This window comes from Rhincodon typus, chromosome 38, assembly GCF_021869965.1.
Source record: "Rhincodon typus isolate 14 chromosome 38, sRhiTyp1.1, whole genome shotgun sequence".
Taxonomy (NCBI): Eukaryota; Metazoa; Chordata; class Chondrichthyes; order Orectolobiformes; family Rhincodontidae; genus Rhincodon; species Rhincodon typus.
Window position 1 is genome coordinate 4,446,161 of NC_063369.1, and position 20,609 is coordinate 4,466,769.

Here is a 20,609-nt window from a genome sequence, read left to right on the forward strand (position 1 = left end):
TCCTCTGACACAGTGATATCATACAATCATTCACTCTCACCTGAGAGAACAGATGGGGCCTCAGTTCCGTGTCTGGCTCAAACTAAGGTATTGGCAACACTGCTGCTGCTCTTCAGTACTGTCCCAGGAGTGGGAACCGAGATGTGTTCTGCTTTAGATTCTGGAGGGGGTGACAAATTCCTGGCTATCTGCCAGAGGGGTGAGAGTGTTCACATCGGGCTGGCACTGGTTAGGTTGCTGAGCTACACCAGGGTGTGACCTGGCCCTCCCCACCCTTACATTCCCTGATGAGTTATAGTCATAGAGTCATAGAGCTTCCGCGTACAGCACAGAAACAGATCCTTCGGCCCAATTCGTCCATGCTGACCAGATATCCTAAATTAATCTAGTCCCACTAGCCAGCATTTGGCCCATATCCCTCTAAACCCTTCCTATTCATATATCCATCCAGATGCCTTTTAAATGTTGTAATTGTACCAGCCTCCACCACTTCCTCTGGCAGCTCATTCCATACACACAACACCCTCTGCGTGAAAAAGTTGCCGCTTGGGTCCCTTTTAAATCTTTCCCCGCTCACCTTAAACCTATGCCCTAGAGTTTTGAACTCCCCCACCCTGGGGTAAAGACCTTGGCTGTTCACCCTATCCATTGCCCTCATGATTTTATAAACCTTTATAAGGTCACCTTTAGCCTCTGATGCTCCAAAGAAAATAGGCTCAGCCTCCCTGTAGCTCACACCTTCATTATATATGTTCTGTTAAGTGTGGACATTGGTGTAGATGATGTTAAGCTCATCTGTGATGCCCCCTTTGTGGAACAGCTGACAATGGCTCCTCAGATGCATACATATGAAAAATAAATGCTAGGGTCATGGTTCTGGAGCAGGGACAGCATATAACTGTACCCCAGTTGGCAACTAAGCCTCTTATTAATATATTTAAAGGGACTAAGCCTGTGCTGAATGTCTAACTGAGGGTAATTATGGGTGTAGTAACTAGTGCCAATGCTAGTGCAGCTTGTACAGACCATTCCACATACTGGTCTCTGCTACACTCACTTCACTTCTGACAGCTGATGGGCTGAATGGCATGTTTTATGATGTTATCAAGGCTGAGATAGATTTTTTTAATCAGGAAGGGAATCAAGGGTTATGGAGATATGGCACGAAAGCTGGGTTGACGATTATCAAATCAGCCACGATCTCACTGAATGGTGGAACAGACTTGATGGGCTGAATGGTCTACTCCTGATCCTATATCTTATGGTCTCAAAATACAGTTGTAACATACACCAATGCCTGCTGTTTAGAGAAGGTCAGCTCCAACAGGACTAGCACCCAACCTTGTACTGCAGTGAGACAGACACCCAAGTTGGAATGTGGATGACCTAGGGCACAGTTAACATGGGGCTGGTTCGGGAGGATTTCTGACGGGGGTGGGGAGATTTTGAAGCTAGTGAATTCCACGTTTAGACTATCAGGCTGTAGGCTCCCAAGGCGGAATATGAAGTGCTGCTCCTCCAGTTTCTGGGTGGTGTCATTGTGACACTGGAGGAGGCCCAGGATGGACATTTCACCCAGGGAGTGGGAGGGGGGGTTAACATGGTTGGCGACCGGAAACTGTTGGAAGGATGAGCTGGAGTGTTGCAACAAGTTAATTGGAGGCTGCGTGCAGGATAGAGTCTGTGTGGTGAAGCAGTTCCTGAGCGGTGCAATGATTCCAAAACGGTGACAACACTTAATTCCTTTACGACCTTCATTCTCTCATGAGACGTGGCAGAACCAGTAATTATTGCCCAGCCCTAACTGGCCCTGGAGAGCAGTGGTGAGCTTGAGCCTCTGCAGTCCTGGTGCCGAAGGAACTCTGCGCATTGGCTGTAAAACACTTTGGAACGACTTGAGGCTGACACAGCCCCAGTAGCCCCACCACCCCCGGCTCCTTCCCCTGCAAATGCAGGAAATGCTACACCTGCCCCTACACCTCCCCTCTCCCCTCCATTCAAGGCCCAAAGCCAACCTTTCATATCTGACAGGGGTTCACCTGCACATCCGCCAACTTGTTCTACTGTATCCGCTCCCAATGTGGCTTCCTCTACATCGGTGAGACCAAGCAAACACTCAGAGACCGTTTCGAGGAGCATCTGCGCTCTGTACGTGACAAACGACAACAGCTTCCAGACACCAACCATTTTAAACCCCCTTCCCACTCCCTGGGTGAAATGTCCATTCTGGGCCTCCTCCAGTGTCATAACGACACCACCCGCAAATTGGAGGAGCAGCGTCTCATATTCCGCCTTGGGAGCCTACAGCCCGATGGCCCAAACATGGAATTCATTAGTTTTAAAATCTCCCCTCCCCCGGCCTCATCCAACATCTAACCCTCCCTCTCATCCTCGCCTCCTTGACCTGACACAACCTGTCCATCTTCTCTCCCACCTGTCCACTCCTCCCACCTCACTGACCAATCCCCACCACTGCCTTCCTGCACTCACCTATCACCATCTCACCTTCCTTCCCCAGCCCCACCCCTCCTCTCTCTATTTATTTCCCAGCTCCCTTCCCCATCCCTATTTCTGAAGAAGGGTCCTGATCTGAAACATCAGTTTTCCTGCTCCTCTGATGCTGCCTGGCCTGCTGTGTTCCTCCAGCTCCACACTGTGTTATCTCTGACTCCAGCATCGACAGTTCTTACTATCTCATCCAAATGCAAGTCCCTCTTTCCAAAAACCATGTACATATCTTTCTCCTGCACTATTCGGCAAGCTGGAGGAGAGAAATGGGCTTGATCTGTCAAAGCCCTGAGTCAGGAGTAGAGGAGATGACAAGGTGCCCAAATGACAGGTGCTTTGTGTGAGAATGACCCATCCTGTACTGCCTTAGCCCCGTCCCCTCCCCATGCATTTTCATCAGGGAACTGAATGTTGACAGGGAGATAAGCTATCACTCATTTTCATTAGGGGACCGCAGTTAAATGAGATGTGACTCTGACTCATTCAGTTTAAAAAATAACGAGGAATATTAAAAACAGCGAGTAAAAGGTAAACGAAGAATAAGCTGAGAAAAGGAAGGATGAAGAGCGTTTTATGAGGCAGGTTTTGGCATAATGTCAAAGCAGCAATATATTTCATTCACTGATGGACTGTTAATGCTATTTAAAAAAAAGACTCTTCAACCTGGAACAAAAACAGAAGTTGCTGGAAAAGCTCAGCAGGTCTGGCAGCATCTGCGAAGAACAAATCAGAGTTAACGTTTTGGGTCCGGTGACCCTTCCTCAGAAGTTCTGTTTTTGTTCCTGGTTTATAGCATCCACACTTCTTTCAGTTTTTACTCTTCATCCTGGGATCTGTTTTAAGTTTTGATGATGTGGGTTTCAGAGACAGAGCCAGCATTTATTGCCATCCATTATTACCCTCGAGAAAGTGTGGTGAGCTGCCTTCTTGAATGGTTGCAGACCTTCGGGTGGAGAGACAGTGCTGTCAAGGAGGGAGTTCCAGGATTTTGACCCAGCAACACTGAAGGAACGCGATATATTTCCAAGTCAGGATGGTGAGTGGCTTGGAGAGGAACTTGCAGGGGGTGGTGTTCCCATGTATCTGCTGCCCATGTCCTTCTAGATGGAAGTGGTCCTGGGTTTGGAAGGTGCTGGCTGAGATCTTTGGTGAATTTCTGCAGTGCATCTTGTAGATAGTACACACTGCTGCTACTGAGCATCGGTGGTGGAGGGAGTGGATGCTTGTGGATGTGGTGCCAATCAAGTGGGCTGCTTTGTCCTGGATGGTGTCAAGCTTCTTGAGTGTTGTTGGGGCTGCACTCATCCAGGCAAGTGGGGAGTATTCCATCTTCCTGACTTGTGCCTTGTAGATGGTGGAGAGGCTTTGGGAAGTCAGAGAGCGAGTTACTGCCTGTAGGATTTCCAAGCTCTGATTTGCTCTTGTAGTCACTGTGTTTATGGTGTTGGTCCAGTTTAGATTCTGGTCAATGGTAACCCCAGGATGACTTTAATACTTGTTTATTTAAATCAAATATTTAATGAGGTTTAGCTATCTTTAGACTGCAGATTTTTGACAGCTTACAGTTCATACATTGCATATTATTGGTCAAAATTTATTTTAGGGAAGCATTGTAGCTCAGTGGTTAGCACTGCTGCCTCACAGCACCAGGGACCTGGGTTCGATTCCAGCCTCAGGCAACTGTTTCTGTGGAATTTGCACATTCTCCCCGTGTCTGCGTGGGTTCCCTCTGGGTGCTCCAGTTTCCTCCCACAGTTGAAATATGTGCAGGTTATGTGGATTGGCAATGCTAAATTGTCCATGGTGTCAGGGATGTGCAGGCTAGGTGGGTTAGCCATGGGAAATGCAGGAATAGGGTAAGGGGGTGGGTCTGAATGGGATACCGTTTGGAAGGTTGGCATGGACCTGATGGGCTGAATGGCCTGCTTTGGCACCATAGGGATCCTATGATTCCATTAATCCAATTGCAATCGCAGATTGTCCGATGGTTATATCTGAGGGATCTTGCTCTGTATAAATTGGTTTTCACCTTGTACTACATTGCACTGGAGGAATAAGTGGCACGTTGTAAGCCCCTTCAATTAATAGCTGTCAAAGTGGGAGAACATGGAAGAAGGGCCCACCCTTACAGTTGGTGAGGCAGTCTGTGTGACCCTCTTAAGGGGCACAGGAACAAAGGTAGTTCCAAAACTGCAGCCGGCCATCGTTGAGCAGTGGATTTATTCTAATAAATCCGCACGGTTTTTCCAATGGCCTTCCCTCAATGACTCCCTGTTGGGAGGTCCCATAAATCATTGTGATGTGTCAGAAACTCTGAACTGGAGAAAGCCAAGCATTGGTCTGAAAGTACAGCATCGTTATCAAAAACAGTTTCCTTCCCTCTGTTCCCCTCTTCGAAGGTGCCTGATCTTGTTTTGAGGGCAGTGCCCCAGGTATGAGTTGTTCCCCAGCACAGTAATATAGAATCATTGTAGAACAGAGGGAAGCTGAATATGAAGCTTCTTATTCCATGGGCATTGCTTGGCTTACATTCCTGAGTGGTACTGAGGGAGTGCAGCACTGTTAGAAGTGCCAGCACAGAAGTGTAGAAAAAAGGGGCAGGAGTAGGCCATTTGGCCCTTCAGACCTGCTGCACCATTTTGATCATCCAACCCAATGGCCTGTCTCCACTTATGCTTCAATCCCTTTAACCCCAAGTGCTAGTCTTTGGTCCAGCCTTTTGGGCTGAAGCGTTCATCCCAAAGGTACCTCTACTCTTGTGGGTGGATGTGGAGGATCCAGTAGCTGCTGTGCCAACCCCTACGGTGCCACTTATTCCTCCAGTGCAATATAGTACAAGCTGAAAACCAATTTATACAGAGCAAGATCCCTCAGATATAACCATCGGACAATCTATGACCAGGTGATCTGGTCGCTGTCACGTGGCCGTGGGTGGGATCTTGCTGTGCATCCAGTGGCCACCGCCTTTCCCACGTTGCAGTCGGGACCACGCACCGAGATGTGATGATGCTGATGAGATGATATATTGCATGATACAACAGTGAAATTAGCAGTCACACACTAGAGCCAATGAAGAAGGAGCTTGATATAGCTCTTGAGGCAAAAGTGACCCAAAGGTATGGGGAGAAGGTGGGAACAGGGGACTGAGTTAGATAATCAGTCTTGGTTATATTGAAGGGTGGAGTAGACTCAAAGAGTCTTGTTGCTTTCCATGTTTCTACATTTAATAACTTGCACTGAAGGAGGGTTTGAGCTACAGGGAGTCGCTGGATAGGCTGGGACTGTTTTCCCAGAGCAGGAGAGACTGAGGGGATGACTTTATAGAAGTTTATAAAATCATGAGGGGCATGGATAGGCTGAATAGACAAGGTCTTTTCTCCAGGGTGGGGGAGTCCAAAACTAGAGGGCATAGGTTTAAGGTGAGAGGGGAAAGATTTAATAGGGACCTGAGGGGCAACCTTTTCACACAGTGGGTGGTGCGTGTATGGAATGAGCTGCCAGAAGAAGTGGTCGAGTTGGGTACAATTAGAACATTTAAAAGGCACCAGGTGGGTACATGGATAAGTTAAGGTTGGGATACCTGGTCAGCATAGGCGAGTTGGACCGAAACATTTGTTCCCCTGTTGTATGACTTTCTGACCCTATGACCCTATGACAGAAATCAGCTCTACATGTAGTCTTGGAAATAAACAAATTACTGAAATCTTACAGAAGCAAACAGCAGGAGCAATTAGGGTCACATACAGTAAGAGCTAAGGGAGAAACACTAGCCATATGGTAGCTCCCACCATGAGGACAGATCAAACCAAACGCCATACATTCTGGGTCTGTGACTAGTTCTTGAATACCACTGCCCCAAAACTACCACAAGATGACAGAAGTATATTTTTAATTCAATCCCAATCTTGCTGGGCCAAGCCAATGCTGTGCCAGTACAATCACAAGGATGTGCATCACATTGACATTCTGATAGGACAAAAGATGAGAACAGAGCAAAGTCAAATTAGAGTTGGGTTTGAGCCCAGGAGCTGGGAATTCCACATGAGCGTTGGATATGTAGCAAGTGCCTGGTCATTGAACAAACATCACCAGAGGATCGTGTGATAACAGCAACAATTGCTTCACTGGGGAAATATCCCAGCAGCTGGCCAGCTAAAAGTCAGCAGCTCCTTTGTACTTTATTGTAAACATCTTGCCGATTGGATCATATGAAATGCAAACCATATGATCATTGATTTTTGCAAACTCCTTCTTTATGAGAAAAGTCTTTTCTCTTTGAACAATTTTATTATTACAGCCGATCCCAACAAGAGTTAGCTCAAAACCAGGAGCACTGACAAAGTTATGGTGTCCGATATATATGCTGGAGTATAACACAAAGTGAGCAAACACAGTGAAAACCTTATCATTCTTCCAATTTAGGCTATTGTTTTCTCAATTCTGTGATTAAAACAATTCACGAGATTAAAACCAAGGCTGTGTTTTACAGGTTGACAAGATCAGTGAGATCCCCAGGTTTGGCTTCCATTGGCTTTAGGCAGTCAAGCAGCAACTGTCCAGGGGATCAATGCCCATATTGGCCTGGTTTAATTTTCTCTCTCCTGGGAGATTATGCAGCTATGACGGTGGGGCAGTGGATGGGGGACAAGGGTTTTAGCTGTAATGTTTCTATCATTTTTTTCGGCACCAGTTGCTAGTGCTTATGAAATATTCAAAATAGCAGCAATACACAGACCCATTAGCTATACCAGCTTGGGGTGAACTAAGAAACACATGGATCATAGACTGTGGATCAAGAGCAGACATTTTATGTGGCATTATATCTCTTGACAACTGCTATAGCTCTCCCCATTTGCTTCGTTTCGTGTGAGAGATGGGCTACAATAAGCTAATTGTTACCAATTCACCCAACCCAAGCCTAATAAAATGCAACGCACCTTAACAATGTCCATTAGGACAGGCTCTCTTTGCTCAACCTGCTTCCCCTGGCTCCCAGTCCTGAGTAACTCTATGTTAGGAGGGTAATTATAACAGGCAAACAACTGGGAAAGTCTACTCCAACCCAAGCCTAGCCTTATTGAATGATACACTCAACACACTTGCCATACATCTTCCTTCACGTGGTTAAACCCACCACTCTGAGGGGGAATGGTTGAGGGCCATTGGTTGAGGGCAGGAGAAACCATCGCCAGAAAACACCTTCTCACCATGGACCCTACGGCACGTCCACCTGGATTTGACCTCTGATGTTGACAGTGGCCCCTTTCAAACTGGTTCTGGATACTGTGCAGACACCCAGTGCCAGTGGGGTTGTCAAAACCATCCAGTGACGTAGTCCAAACAATGACTCACATTGTTAAGGAGCTTCCACTGTCTGAACTTAAAACTGGGCTTGAAGAACGCCATCTGGCCATCGACAAGGTGATTGCTGAGCTCCGTGACTATGCGCACCGTGCGCTTCTACTTCTCTTCAGGGGCACCCGGGGGTGAGTGTAACTGCAGGACAGAGACAGGCTGTGGGGGCTCAGGGACTATACTGTGGCCCATTTGGCCAGGCCCAATACAACATCCCTGTTTAAGAAGGGAGAGAGGCAGAAGACGGGCAACTATAGGCCGGTTAGCCTGACCTCAGTCATAGCTAAGATTTTAGAGTGCAGTACTAAAGATGTGATTGTGGAGTACTTGGGAATGCATGGTAAAATAGCGCGGAGTCAGCATAACTTCATCAAAACAAAAGTCATGTCTGATAAATCTGTTAGAATTCTTTGAGGAGGTAATGAGCAGGTTAGACAAAGGAGAACCAGTGGATGTGATCTATTTGGATTTCCAGAAGGCCTTTGACAAGGTGCTGCACAGGAGGCTGCTAAATAAGATAAAAGCTCATGGTGTTAGGGGAAAGGTCTGGCACAGATAGAGGATTGGCTGACTGGCTTAAGGCAGAGAGTGGGGATAAGGAGGTCATTTTCAGGAATGGCAGCCAGTGACTAGTGGAGTTCGTTATGGGTCAGTGTTGAGAACACAACCGTTCACATTAAGTGAGGTGGTTAATGAAGAAATGCGGTCGATGGAGCGTAATTATGGACACAGGGATGGTTTGAAGTGTGTATACTTCAATGTTAGAAGTATGAGAAATAAGGTGGACGAACTTAGAGCATGGGTCAGTACTTGGAACTACGATGTTGTGGCCATTACAGAAACTTGGGCAACTCAGGGACAGGAATGGTTGTTGGAAGTTCCGGGATTTAGATGCTTTTAAAGAAATAGGGAGAGTGGTAAAAGAGACGGGGGAGTGGCATTGCTAGTCAGGGCTAGTATAGCAGCTACTGAAAGGCAGTTCGAGAATGATATGTCTACAGAGTCAGTTTGGGTTGAGGTCAGGAACAAGAAGGGAACAGTCACTTTGTTGGGGTTTTTGTTTTTACAGACCCCGTAACAGTTGCAGAGAAGTAGAGGCAGATACTGGAAAGGTGCAGAAGTCACAGGGTTGTAGTCATGGGTGACCTCAACTTTCCAAATATTGATTGGAAACTTTTTAGTTGTAATAGTTTAGATGGAACGGATTTTGTCCAGTGTGTTCAGGAAGGATTCCTGACACAGTATGTAAACAGACAAACACGAGGAGAGGCCACGTTGGATTTGGTGCTTGGCAATGAACCAGGCCAAGTGTTAGACCTGTTGGTAGGAGAGCATTTTGGCGGTAGCGATCGTAACTCTGTTACTTTTACAATAGTAATGGAAAAGGATAGGTACATACAGCAGGGTAAGGTTTAGAATTGGGGGAAGGGTAATTATAATTCTGTTAGGCAAGAACTGGTAACATAAAATGGGAACAGATGCTGTCAGGGAAGAGCACTATTGAAATGTGGAGATTGTTTAAGGAATGCATACTGCGTGTGCTCGATATGTTTGTCCCTAGCAGGCAGGGAAGATGCGGTCGAGTGAGGGAGCCTTGGTTCTCCAGAGAGGTCGAACGACTGGTTAAGAGGAAGAAAGATCGGAAAAGGCTCTAGAGGGATACAAGTTAGCCAGGAAGGAACTGAAGAAAGAGCTTAGGAGAGCTATAAGGGGACATGAGAAAACTTTGGCAGATAGGATCAAGGAAAACTCCAAGGCTTTTTACACGTACGTGAGGAATAAGAGAATAACCAGATAAAGGGTAGAGCCGATCAAGGATTTTAAAGGGAATTTGTGCACGGAGCCTAAAGAGACAGGAGAGGTCCTGAAAGAATACTTTTCTTCGGTATTCACAACTGAGAGGGACGTAGTTGTAGAGGAGGACAGTGTGAAACAGGCTGGTAGGCTAGAAGAGGTGCAAGTTAGTAAGAAAGATGTACTAGGAATTTTGAGGAACTTGAAGATAGATAAGTCCCCCGGGCCTGATGGGATTTATTTCAGGATTCTATGGGAAGCGAAGGAAGAGATCGCAGGGCCTTTGGCGATGATCTTTTCGTCCTCACTGTCCATGGGTATAGTGCCAGATGATTGGAGAGAGGCAAACGTCATTCCCTTGTTCAAAAAAGGGAATAGGGATAACCCTGGAAATTACAGGCCAGTTAGTCTTACTTCAGTGGTGGGCAAATTATTGGAAAGGGCTCCGAGAGACAGGATTTATGATCACTTGGATAGGCACAGTTTGATTCGTGATAGTCAGCATGGATTTGTGAGGGGTCGATCATGCCTCACAAATCTTATTGAATTCTTCGAAGAGGTGACCAAACACTTGGATGAAGGTACAGCAGTGGATGTGGTATACATGGATTTAAGTAAGGCGTTTGATAAGGTTCCCCATGGTAGGCTCATGCAGAAAATAGGGTGGGGGGGGGGAAAAGGGGTAAATGATAGGTTGGGATAGAGCTCAAAGAGAGAGAAGAACAGTTGGACAGACAAAGGAGTAGATAACAATCTGGTTAGGAAGGTGAATAGCTATTAATGGGGACTATTAGTGACTCACAATAGGTTGTGTGTAATAGCAGACTATGTGATAACAAAGCCTTGTGTGTGGGAGTTGGAGTAAGGACATGGGAGAGCTCAAGCCCTAAAGTTATTGAACTTGATATTGAGTTCGGAAGGCTGCAGGGTCCCCAGGTGGAAAATGTGAAGTAGATGTAGGTCATTCAGTCCCACAAACCTGCTCTGTCATAAGATCACGGCTGGCCTAGAGGTGTTTTCAGTTTAATGTTCTCACCCATCCTCCAGATAACCTTTGATTCCACGGCCCCAGCAAGAATCTTTCCAGGAATATTCTCAGAAATATTCACTGACTCTGGCCCCTCCGCATTTTGTGGCAGGGAGTTCCAAAGTCGCATAACCCTCTGAGAGAAAGCTCAGGATAGTCGCGAGTCTTTGGCTAAAGAGTCAGAGAATGTGAGCTCAAATTGTCATGGCATCATGAAAATTTAAAAATCAGTTCAAAAACAAAATCTGAAACCAATAATTAAAGTGTTTATGGTTAACACTTTTATGGAAGGAAACCAGGTCTGGTCCATATGTGACTCATGTCACGGTGGCTCAGTGGTTAGCACTGCTGTCTCACAGCACCAGGGACCCGGGTTTGATTCCACCCATGGGTGACTGTGTGGAGTTTGCACATTCTCCCTGTGTCTGTGTGGGTTTCCTCCGGGTGCTCCGGTTTCCTCCCACAGTCCAAAGATGTGCAGGCTAGGTGGATTGGCCATGCTAAATTGCCCGTAGTGTTCAGGGATGCATAGATTAGGTGGGTTACAGGGGGATGGGTCTGGGTGGGATGCTCTGAGGGTCGGTGTGGACTTGTTGGGCCTGTTTCCACACTGTAGAGATTCTATGATGATGATTCTATGACTCCAATCCGCCTCAACATGGATGACTCTTACCAGGTAATAGATGTAGCCTTATCAGCTCCTTAGAATCCTTACAGTGCAGATAGGGGCCGTATGGTGCATCAGTTCTGCACCAACCCTCTGTACAGTAACCCTATCCCTGTAACCCTGTGTTTCCCATGGCTAACCCACCAAGACTGCATAGCCCTGCCCCCAACAGGGCAATTTAGCACGGCCCATCCACCCTACCCTGCACATCTTTGGACTGTGGGAGGAAACCCACGCAGACACGGGGAGAATGTGCAAACTCCACACAGGCAGTCACCTGGGTACCTGGAGCAGTGCTAACCACTTGGTGCCTCTCTTTCCTCCAATGGTCCAACATATCGTATTCTCCCTGTGAATGAAGACATTCAAACTAGTTTAATTATTTTTAAAACGTTTGGAGTAATGTTATTAATATTACCACAGAAGGGAGGTGATGGTCTTATGGTATTGTCACTAGACTATTAATCCAAGACAAAAGAAGCAGAGTTAACTTTGTGAAACCAGTAACACTTCTTCGGAACAGTTCTGAAGAAGGGTCACTGGACCCAAAACATTAACTCTGTTTTCTCTCTCCACAGATGCTGGCAGACCTGTTGACTTTCTTCAGCAACTTCTGTTTCAGATTTCCAGCATTCGCAGTTTTCTTTGTTTCAGATTAATCCAGAGACTCAGAAAATATTCTGGGGATCTGGGTTCAAATCCCATTATCTGCTATGGTAGCATTTAAATTCAATGAAAAAAAAAATCTGGAATTAATAGCTTAACAATGGCCATGAAACCATTGTTGATCATAGGAAATGCCCATTATGTTCACTAATGTTACTTGGGAAAGTGAAATGCTGTCCCGGTCTGGCCTACATGTGACCCCAGTCCCACAGCAATGTGGTTGACTCTTAACCGCCCTCTGGGCAATTAGGAATGGGAAATAAATGCTGACCCAGCCAGCGATGCCTACATCGCATGAACAGAAAAACGCAGACTTGTATTCTATCTTTTCTCAATCTTTTCCTGCCCAAAATGTCATCGGCTTTTTCTGATGATCCATCAAACTTAAATTCCAGAATCATCTTTCTTTTCTCTGAAGCATTAGTGCCACTTGGGAGGAATTTGGCCAAATCTCCTCACAATAATCCAGTTGTGGCCTCTCTACAGGATAGAACTTAGTTTTGCATTTGGGAATGAAATGTTAAATTGTTCAGTCACATTTGTTTTTTTTAAGATTGTATATTGCATAGAAGCACATTCTTGCAATAATATTAATTCAGAAATACCTTATATTTGTATGTTATTTGCAGATTAGCATGTTATATTTTTTCCCTCCTGAGCGCGTTTGACAGATTTCTGCATCTGAGCCAAATCCTGGCTTGTTTACTACACAGACATCATACGCCCTGAAAACACTGGCTTAGTCATCTCAGCTAAAGACCACTGGCCTGCTAAAACCTTTGGACTTAATCTGTGTTTAAAAAAGACCCACAAAGCTTCACTTTGACATCGATGACATTTTATATCAGAAGCATGTGAGAAGCTTGAGATGATTACAGAACAATCATTCAGAAAACCTAGCACTGTAAACAAAATAGCTGGCAGAGATGATTCGAAATCTTGGAAACGGTATTGACAATTTTAAAAGCACAACATGTTTATTTACAATGTTAAAATGAAGAATTGAGCTTTCTCATCAACCGCTCCCCAAAATACCCAGTACCAAAATATGCCTGCCACCACAATACCAGCAGAAACTGGTGAAGATAAACAGCTGTGCCTTTTACATTAAAAAAAAGTGTCGAGCAGAATGGACAAAGTTACCAATCCAGTGTGAAAAATGTTGAGAGGTTACGGCTTGGATCATGAAGTGACTAAATGGAATGAATTTAGGGTTTTGAAGACTGTGGGAGTTTGCACTATTGACAGCCTGTGGAGAAGATTTAACTAAGAGTCAGGGTGTGGGGGGAGGTGAAGTGTCAGGTGGTGGGGGGGGGGGGGGGGGGAGTTGGGAAGGTGAAACAACAAGATTGTAGGTTGATCAGTTGACGCTGTGGTGAGTCACTGAACCTTTCAGCATATTGTTCGAGGGAGAGTGTGTGGGGTAAATTTCCAATAGGGAGAGCAGCCTCATGCTGTTTCCCTGGGGATCTCCAGTCAAAGGGGATGTGTACCTGAACCCACGTGGACAGTAGCCGAAAACCTTGGAGCAGAGGATACTGAGAGGGGATACAACTGAGACATATAAAATTATGAGGGGAGTGGATAGGGTAGACAGGAAGAAACATTACCATTTGATCGAGAAGTCAATGACCTGGGGAGGGAATAGGTTGGGGGGAGCCGGGAGGGTGCACGTAGACTTTGGGTAAGGGGCAGGAGGTTTATACCGGAGGTTGGTGGAAATTTGGAACTTACAGCCTGCAAAGGAAGTACAGGCAGAAAGATTTAATAAATATTTAGATGTAAGGCTGTGGGACGAGTGCTAGAAAATGTGATTAGAGTAGTTAGGTGCTTACTTCTGACTGGCGCAGATTCGATGGACCAAAGGGTTTTTTTCTGTGCTGTAAACATCTATGACATTACGACTGTATCTAATCCTCTCTGTTAGTGAGTCTTCAATCTTGTGTGGGTGATCAAACCAGGATGAGAATCATAAATATCGAGGGAAAAGGCAGATAATCAAGTCCAGCCATTGTGTAGTGCAAGTGTTCAGCCCCCAGAATGCAGTTTTCCCCACCACAACCCCAGCTTCAGGGAATATATTGCTCAATTAAGTAATGCCACAGTCTAAATGTGCCATAGTTAGCTCTAATATTGGTGCCTTTTGGACAAATGCTGAACGCTAATGTCATCGGGCCAACAGGAGAGTTAGTGGTCAATAAAGAGTTGCTGACTTAGACAGAGGTGTATTGGAGGAGAGCACTGTTTGAGCACCAAGGTACTGTGAATAAGCCATGCTGATTCTGATATCCAAGGGGACTGTGTTTGAGTGAAATGGTGACACTTTTGAAACAAAGTTGCATTCTTCCATTACATAATTACAGCCAGGACAGAAGAAACTTCCACAGTAGCAGCAATGTTCTTTTAATAGACCATTTGAACTGATGGTATTGTTTAGTAAGGGGTCCTTGATTTAGAAGTATATCCACCAATGCTAATTCATCTCCATCACACAGGCAGGGTCTATCATGACTGCCAGATTCCTGATCACATAATAGCAAGTTATTATACCCATCCAATAGAAAATAGCACAGCCTATACTGCTCATGTCACTCAAATGCCAAGGCAAAGGAAAAATAATTCTTTCAGCTCTCCAAACAGTAATCTAAAGAAAATCAAATGGGCTCCTGGAAGCCTCAATAATTCACATCAACTATCCCCAGTTATCACTCACCTTCCTTATCAAACTTTTCTTCTTTCATTCTTTCTTTCTTATCTATCTATCTATGGTTCACTAATGTCCTTTAGGGAAGGAAACTGCCATCCTTACCTGGTCTGGACTACAGATGATTCCAGACGCTCAGCAATGTGTGGTTGACTCTGAACTGCCCTCTAGGCAATTAAGGATGGGCAATAAATGCTGGCCTAGCCAGTGACACCCTCATCCTGTGAATAAATAAAGAAAAAAAAAATCTATCTATCTATCCATCTAACTACTTACATAAGTCAACAGTTACTGTATTTTGTGACTAACTAAATTTGCATACTCAAAACAAACCCTTTGTTCTGCAACATTCTACTTTGAGACATAAGTAAACTTTTACAAGTTAGAACAGGAATTTTCAGTACGGTGTGAATATGTGCCATGGCTCTTTTCTTTCTGTTCTTTGCTGGGGTGTGAACATTGCTGGCAAGGCCAGCATTTAGCTCCTGTCCCTACTTACCCATTCACTGATGAATTACTGGGCCAGTGCAGCAGGCAACCACATTCCTGTGGGTCAGGAGTCACAAGTAGACTAGCCTGAGTAAGGATAGAACATCTCCTTCCTTAAAGGAAATTAATAAACTTTTTAAATTCATTCATGTGATGAGGTCATCACTGGCTAGGCCCGCATTTATTTCCCATCCCTAATTGCCCAGAGGGCAGTTAAGAGTCAACCATGTTGCAATGGGTCTGGAGTCACATGTAAGCCAGACCAGATAAGGATGGCAGTTTCCTTCCCTAAAGGACATTAGTGAACGAGATGGGTTTTTCCGACAATCGACAATGGATTCATGGTCATCATTAGATTCTTAATTCCAGATTTTTTTTTATTGAATTCAAATTCCACATCTGCCGTGGCTGGATTCAAACCCTGGTCCCCAGGACTTTACCTGGGTTTCTGGATTATCAGTCGTCCAGTAATAATACCACTAGGCCGTCATCTCCCCTGGATAGTTTTGCCTCCATTAGTGACACTAGCTTTATATTGAATGGCACTTGGGTGACTGACTCATTTGGCGAGTTGGTGCAGAAACAATGGACTGTATGGCCTTTTTTTTAATGCTGTAACAGTTCTTTGATTAATTAGATAGATTCAAATTCCATCAGCTTCCATTGGAGGGAATTGAACCCATGTCCTCAAAGCATGAATTTGGCTGTTTGGATTACTAGCCCACTGACAGAACTGCTGTGGTATTGTTGCTAAACAGGTTAGTGAGAGACATGAACATACAAATGAGGAACAAGAACTTAGCCCTTTTGAGCCCACTTCAACACTCAATAAGATCATGGCTGATCTGACTTTAACCTAACTCTATATTCCTGCATATCCCTGATAATCTTTTATCCCCTTGGTCAACAAGAATCTGTCTATCTGTGCTTTAAAAATATTGAGATTCTGCATCTACTGCTCTTTGAGGAAGTGAATTCCAAAGACTCTCAACCCCCCAAGAGAAAAATATTTACTTATTTTCTGTTTTAAGTTGGCAGCCCCTTATTTTTAAACAGTGATCCCTAGTTCTAGATTCTCCCACAGGAGGAAACATCCTTTCCACATCTATCTGGTCAAATTTATCAGTATCTTGCATGTTTCAATTCAGTCGCCTCTAACTCTTCTAAACTCCAGAGGATACAGGTTACCAGCCTTTCTTCATAACGCAATCCACTCATTCTGCTCGAGTAAACCTTTCGTGAACTGCTTCCAATGCATTACCATCCTTGTGTAAGTATGGTGACCAGTACTGGACACATTACACCAAATGTGGAGTGACCCGAACAGATGAATGTGTTGTCAGTCTGGGAGAGCCAAGCCTGGTCAGTGTGTAGCTCTTCTGGATTCAGGGCTAGGGCGAGACTGAATGGACACTGCTTCTCGCCACTTCATGCACAGCACAGCCACAGGGCACCTGGTCCTAAACCATTCATAGATGACCCAATACTTTCTCAGGGTTTCAGATGAAGTGGAGCAGTTACAAATTTCATGTGTTGAAGGTCATCCCTTCAGTCCAGGCGATGAAAGCCCCCCCACCCCACCCCAGGTGTCAGACCATGAAGAGTGGGAGTGCCACTGCAGTGAGCACAGAAGCTCAGGTGGTGGGCTTGTCTGGAGCCCCCACAAGTTCAGGGCTTGGGGAGTGGTAGCAAACGTTCAAAGGAGAACTTTGATCGCTGGAGGAGGGCTGCTCATTCCTCGTTCCTGCTAAACAGTGCACAGTTGGTCCTAAAAGATAAGCAAATGCCCTTCTGAGGGAATGGCATTATCCACGGTCCTCGAGTTATGGAAAGGGAGCTGTGTTCATATATAACTTGAGCTATCCTCAATCACAAGAACTCATCCAAGCCTATCTGGTCTTCTATTCCAAATCACTCAAGTTAACAGAATGCAACTACACCAAATGCAATTTGTTTGAACTGTTTATTTTGAGATTTAGCATTAATAACACTAGCTCTTTAACCCATGCACTATGTTATTGTACACTTAGTTATCCTAAACTAACTCAGCAATAAGTACAGGCTCCTTGTTATGAAAGAATCTTTTCATTTCTACTTATTGACATGCCATGAAAGCTTGCAGTTGTCTCAAGTGGAGCCCTCTGCCAGAGAACATTGCCAATCTCATAACAGCCTCCTTAGAGCTACTGTGTTATTTTGAACTATTTCCACACTGCTTCCTGCTTTGCGCTGTGAACACAGTCCGCATCTCTCCTTTGGTGGGATCTCAGCGACGCTACAATAATTAACATATTGATGACTTTCCTCCAAGAGTTGCCCGTTGCACCCAGCAACACACAGTAATCTATAAGACAGCGCTGTCTCAACATCTCAGTACTGGGGGAGTCAGAAATTAACAGGATGATTCTGTTCTGGCTGGAGTGGAGTCTAGTGAATCTCCTTGAAACTTTATGAAAATCCTTGTACTAGGTAAGCAATGACTATTTTTTTTAAAATGGTTTGTTTACATTTGAGATCAAATAACTGTACTATTTAAAATGAAACAAGTATTTTACCACTGTAAAACAGTGATTTTCAAAAAACTGAAATGTGGCCCCAGCAGGCGCGTGGAAGCACATACAAGTAACTTTTCAAGCATCCATGTCAAACTTTCTCAAAGAGGCGCAATGGGCTGAATAGCCTCCTTCTGCGCTCCATAGCTCTACCATATAGCCCCTATGATCTCTTAAAGGCTCTTGGCACAAGTTAGTCTTTTTGAAGAACCCTGTGCAAAAAAATGCTTCGTCGCTGTGACGGACGAACTGTTAAAAGTCATGTTTTTGCAAACGCTAGTCTCAAAATGACTACGGTGATTTACTCACACTTGCAAGAAAATGGGATATTCAATTTTCATTGGAGGGCGATTTCACTTCAGGTTATTAACTACTAATACCTAAATTAAGAAAAAAAACATTTTTGTTAACACTTTTCATATTTGACCTCCTTACATGTATAGGACATTGCTTGCAAATCCACTTCCACATTAGTTGCAGGGATATTCTAGACTCTAACTGCAATTAAAGAGACCTCATAAATCAAGCTGGGTTTTGTCAAAGTCCTTTCTCCAGATTATCCAGCACTTTATTGAGCGGTGTCTATCTCTGATATTGTTTCATGAAAACTCAGCGTATTGCAAGTAAACAGCCCACTCTGCAATGAATAGCTTTGTGCTGCAAATATACATAACATTGTAGCTGTTGGGAAATGAGATACTACACCAGTAATGTGAATGCAGTCTGAACCCAAAACTAATGCATCCTATTCGGGTGAGACTCAGCACAGGATATTACCTCCTTGAGATTCAGAAAAGGCTGTTCAGAATTGACTGGCCCCTGTCAAGTGCACAGAAAGGCAGAGGAGAAGATTGAAAAAAACAAATCAGATTTCCAAAAAAAGTGTGCTTTGTTAAACAGAAATTCTGTGGATTGGGGCCTTCTGGATTTTGAATTATTGATGTAATATCTGCATTCCTGAACAAATAAATAACTTTATTTGGTCTTTGAATACAATGAAATTAATCAATCATTCTCCTTTGTATCTAAGCAGGAAGCTCTCCAAAAGAGACCAACAACGATTTGCATTTCCATAGCACCAAAACCTTCCAAAGCACTTCACAGGTGTACTGTCAACAAAATTTGACACCGAGCTGCAGAAGCAGATATTAGCTTCAACACGGCCACTTTCTGCCCAAAAAAAGAACAAAAGTCCAACAGTTTGAGAAAGAGTGAATAATAAATTTGTGAAGATTTAGGAAACTGATCACAACAGCGTGCCAACAATTTGACATCTTGGCTTGTTGGGATTCCAACCAATCCAAGAAAAACATGGCAGAGGTCAAAGGTGACCAGGAAATGACCAAAGGAGGATTAGAAGAACATCCAGTTGAGACATCCACTACTGCATGTGAACATCAAGATGCGCCAAACAAAGAGGAAGCGGGAAATCTCACAATAAATGAAGAATCATTTGAGACGAACAAAGCAACTGAAGAAACAATGACTACGGAGGTGCAACAGGCAGAAGCAGACAGCGCTGAGATTACTGTTGAAGAACAAGTGACTGAAAGGAATGAAGATGTTGGAGGCAAGGGAGAATCAGGTCTCAAGACGAGACATGAAAATAAAGAATTTGAAGAGAATATTTCAGTGGAGACTGCAACAGAACATGAAGAAACCTCCCTGATGCCTGATGTTGAACTTAAGACAGAACAATCAGATCAAGACCCATGTAGAGAAGAGCTGCCTATTGACAATAGATCTATAGAAGATGGTCAAATTCATCTCCAGGAATCAAAAGGCCAGGGCTGCAGAGAGGAGACTGAAGCATTAATGGCAATGGAAAACATTGAACTCTCTACTTTTGTGGATGACTCAATGGGAGAAAACGTTCAAGAATGTGAAGATTCCCAAGCACAATGTGTAGTTGATGAAGAAAGATTCAAAACCGCAGGAAAGGCAGAAGACAGTCCAAACGGTTTAGAGGGTGCAACAGATATTTTGGTTAAAGCAGGACCTGAATGTGACTGGCAGGAAGGCTCTGATAGTACCAATAAGACTCTTGTGGGTGTGAACAATAGTGACAAGTCAGAAGAATGCTGTATAGATGCCAAACATATTGCAGGACAGACCGAGTTGTCCGCGTACTCAGCTACTGGTAATGGCTCAATGATAGCTAGCTTCGGCAATGGTGAATCAAGTGAAGGTGCCACGTTGCTTAAGGAAACACAAGGAGGAGTGGCTGAAGCATGTGTGTGTTATGATGAAGAGCTGCCAACAGAAGTCAAAACTGGACAGAAAACCCCAGCAAAAACACTTGAGACTGACTTGAAAATATCAGAAAACATTGACACAGATTTAGAAATCCAAACTAAAGGCATTGGAAAACTGCGACAAACTTCTGCCAAGGGTTCTGAAGAAAGTCAAGATACTTACCCAGTGCATGCTCCAATGTGCTTGGGAAATCTGTCAGAATATCTTGAAAATTCTGCTGAAAATCAGGGCACAGATTTTGACCCATTAGCAGAAAGGACAAGTGAAATTCCAGTCAGCACATCAGATAATCCAACTGAAAAACTGGCAGTTGCTGAAGAACAAGCAACCTCAAATGATTCTGCACCCTCTCAAGTGACTGAAATAATGGAAAAGACTGAAGAGCATGAGCCCAATGTAGACAATTTGACTGAATCCATCCAAGCCATGGAATTACTATCAAAAACCCCTGGGGAGAATGCAGGAGTCAGCAACATTGGTCTGGAACAACAGTGCAAGACAGGAATATCAAAATCTGAGGATCAAGGTATACCTGAGCTAACAGAGCCAGGGGACAATCAGATGACAGTAGCAGGTGAACAATAGGTACCT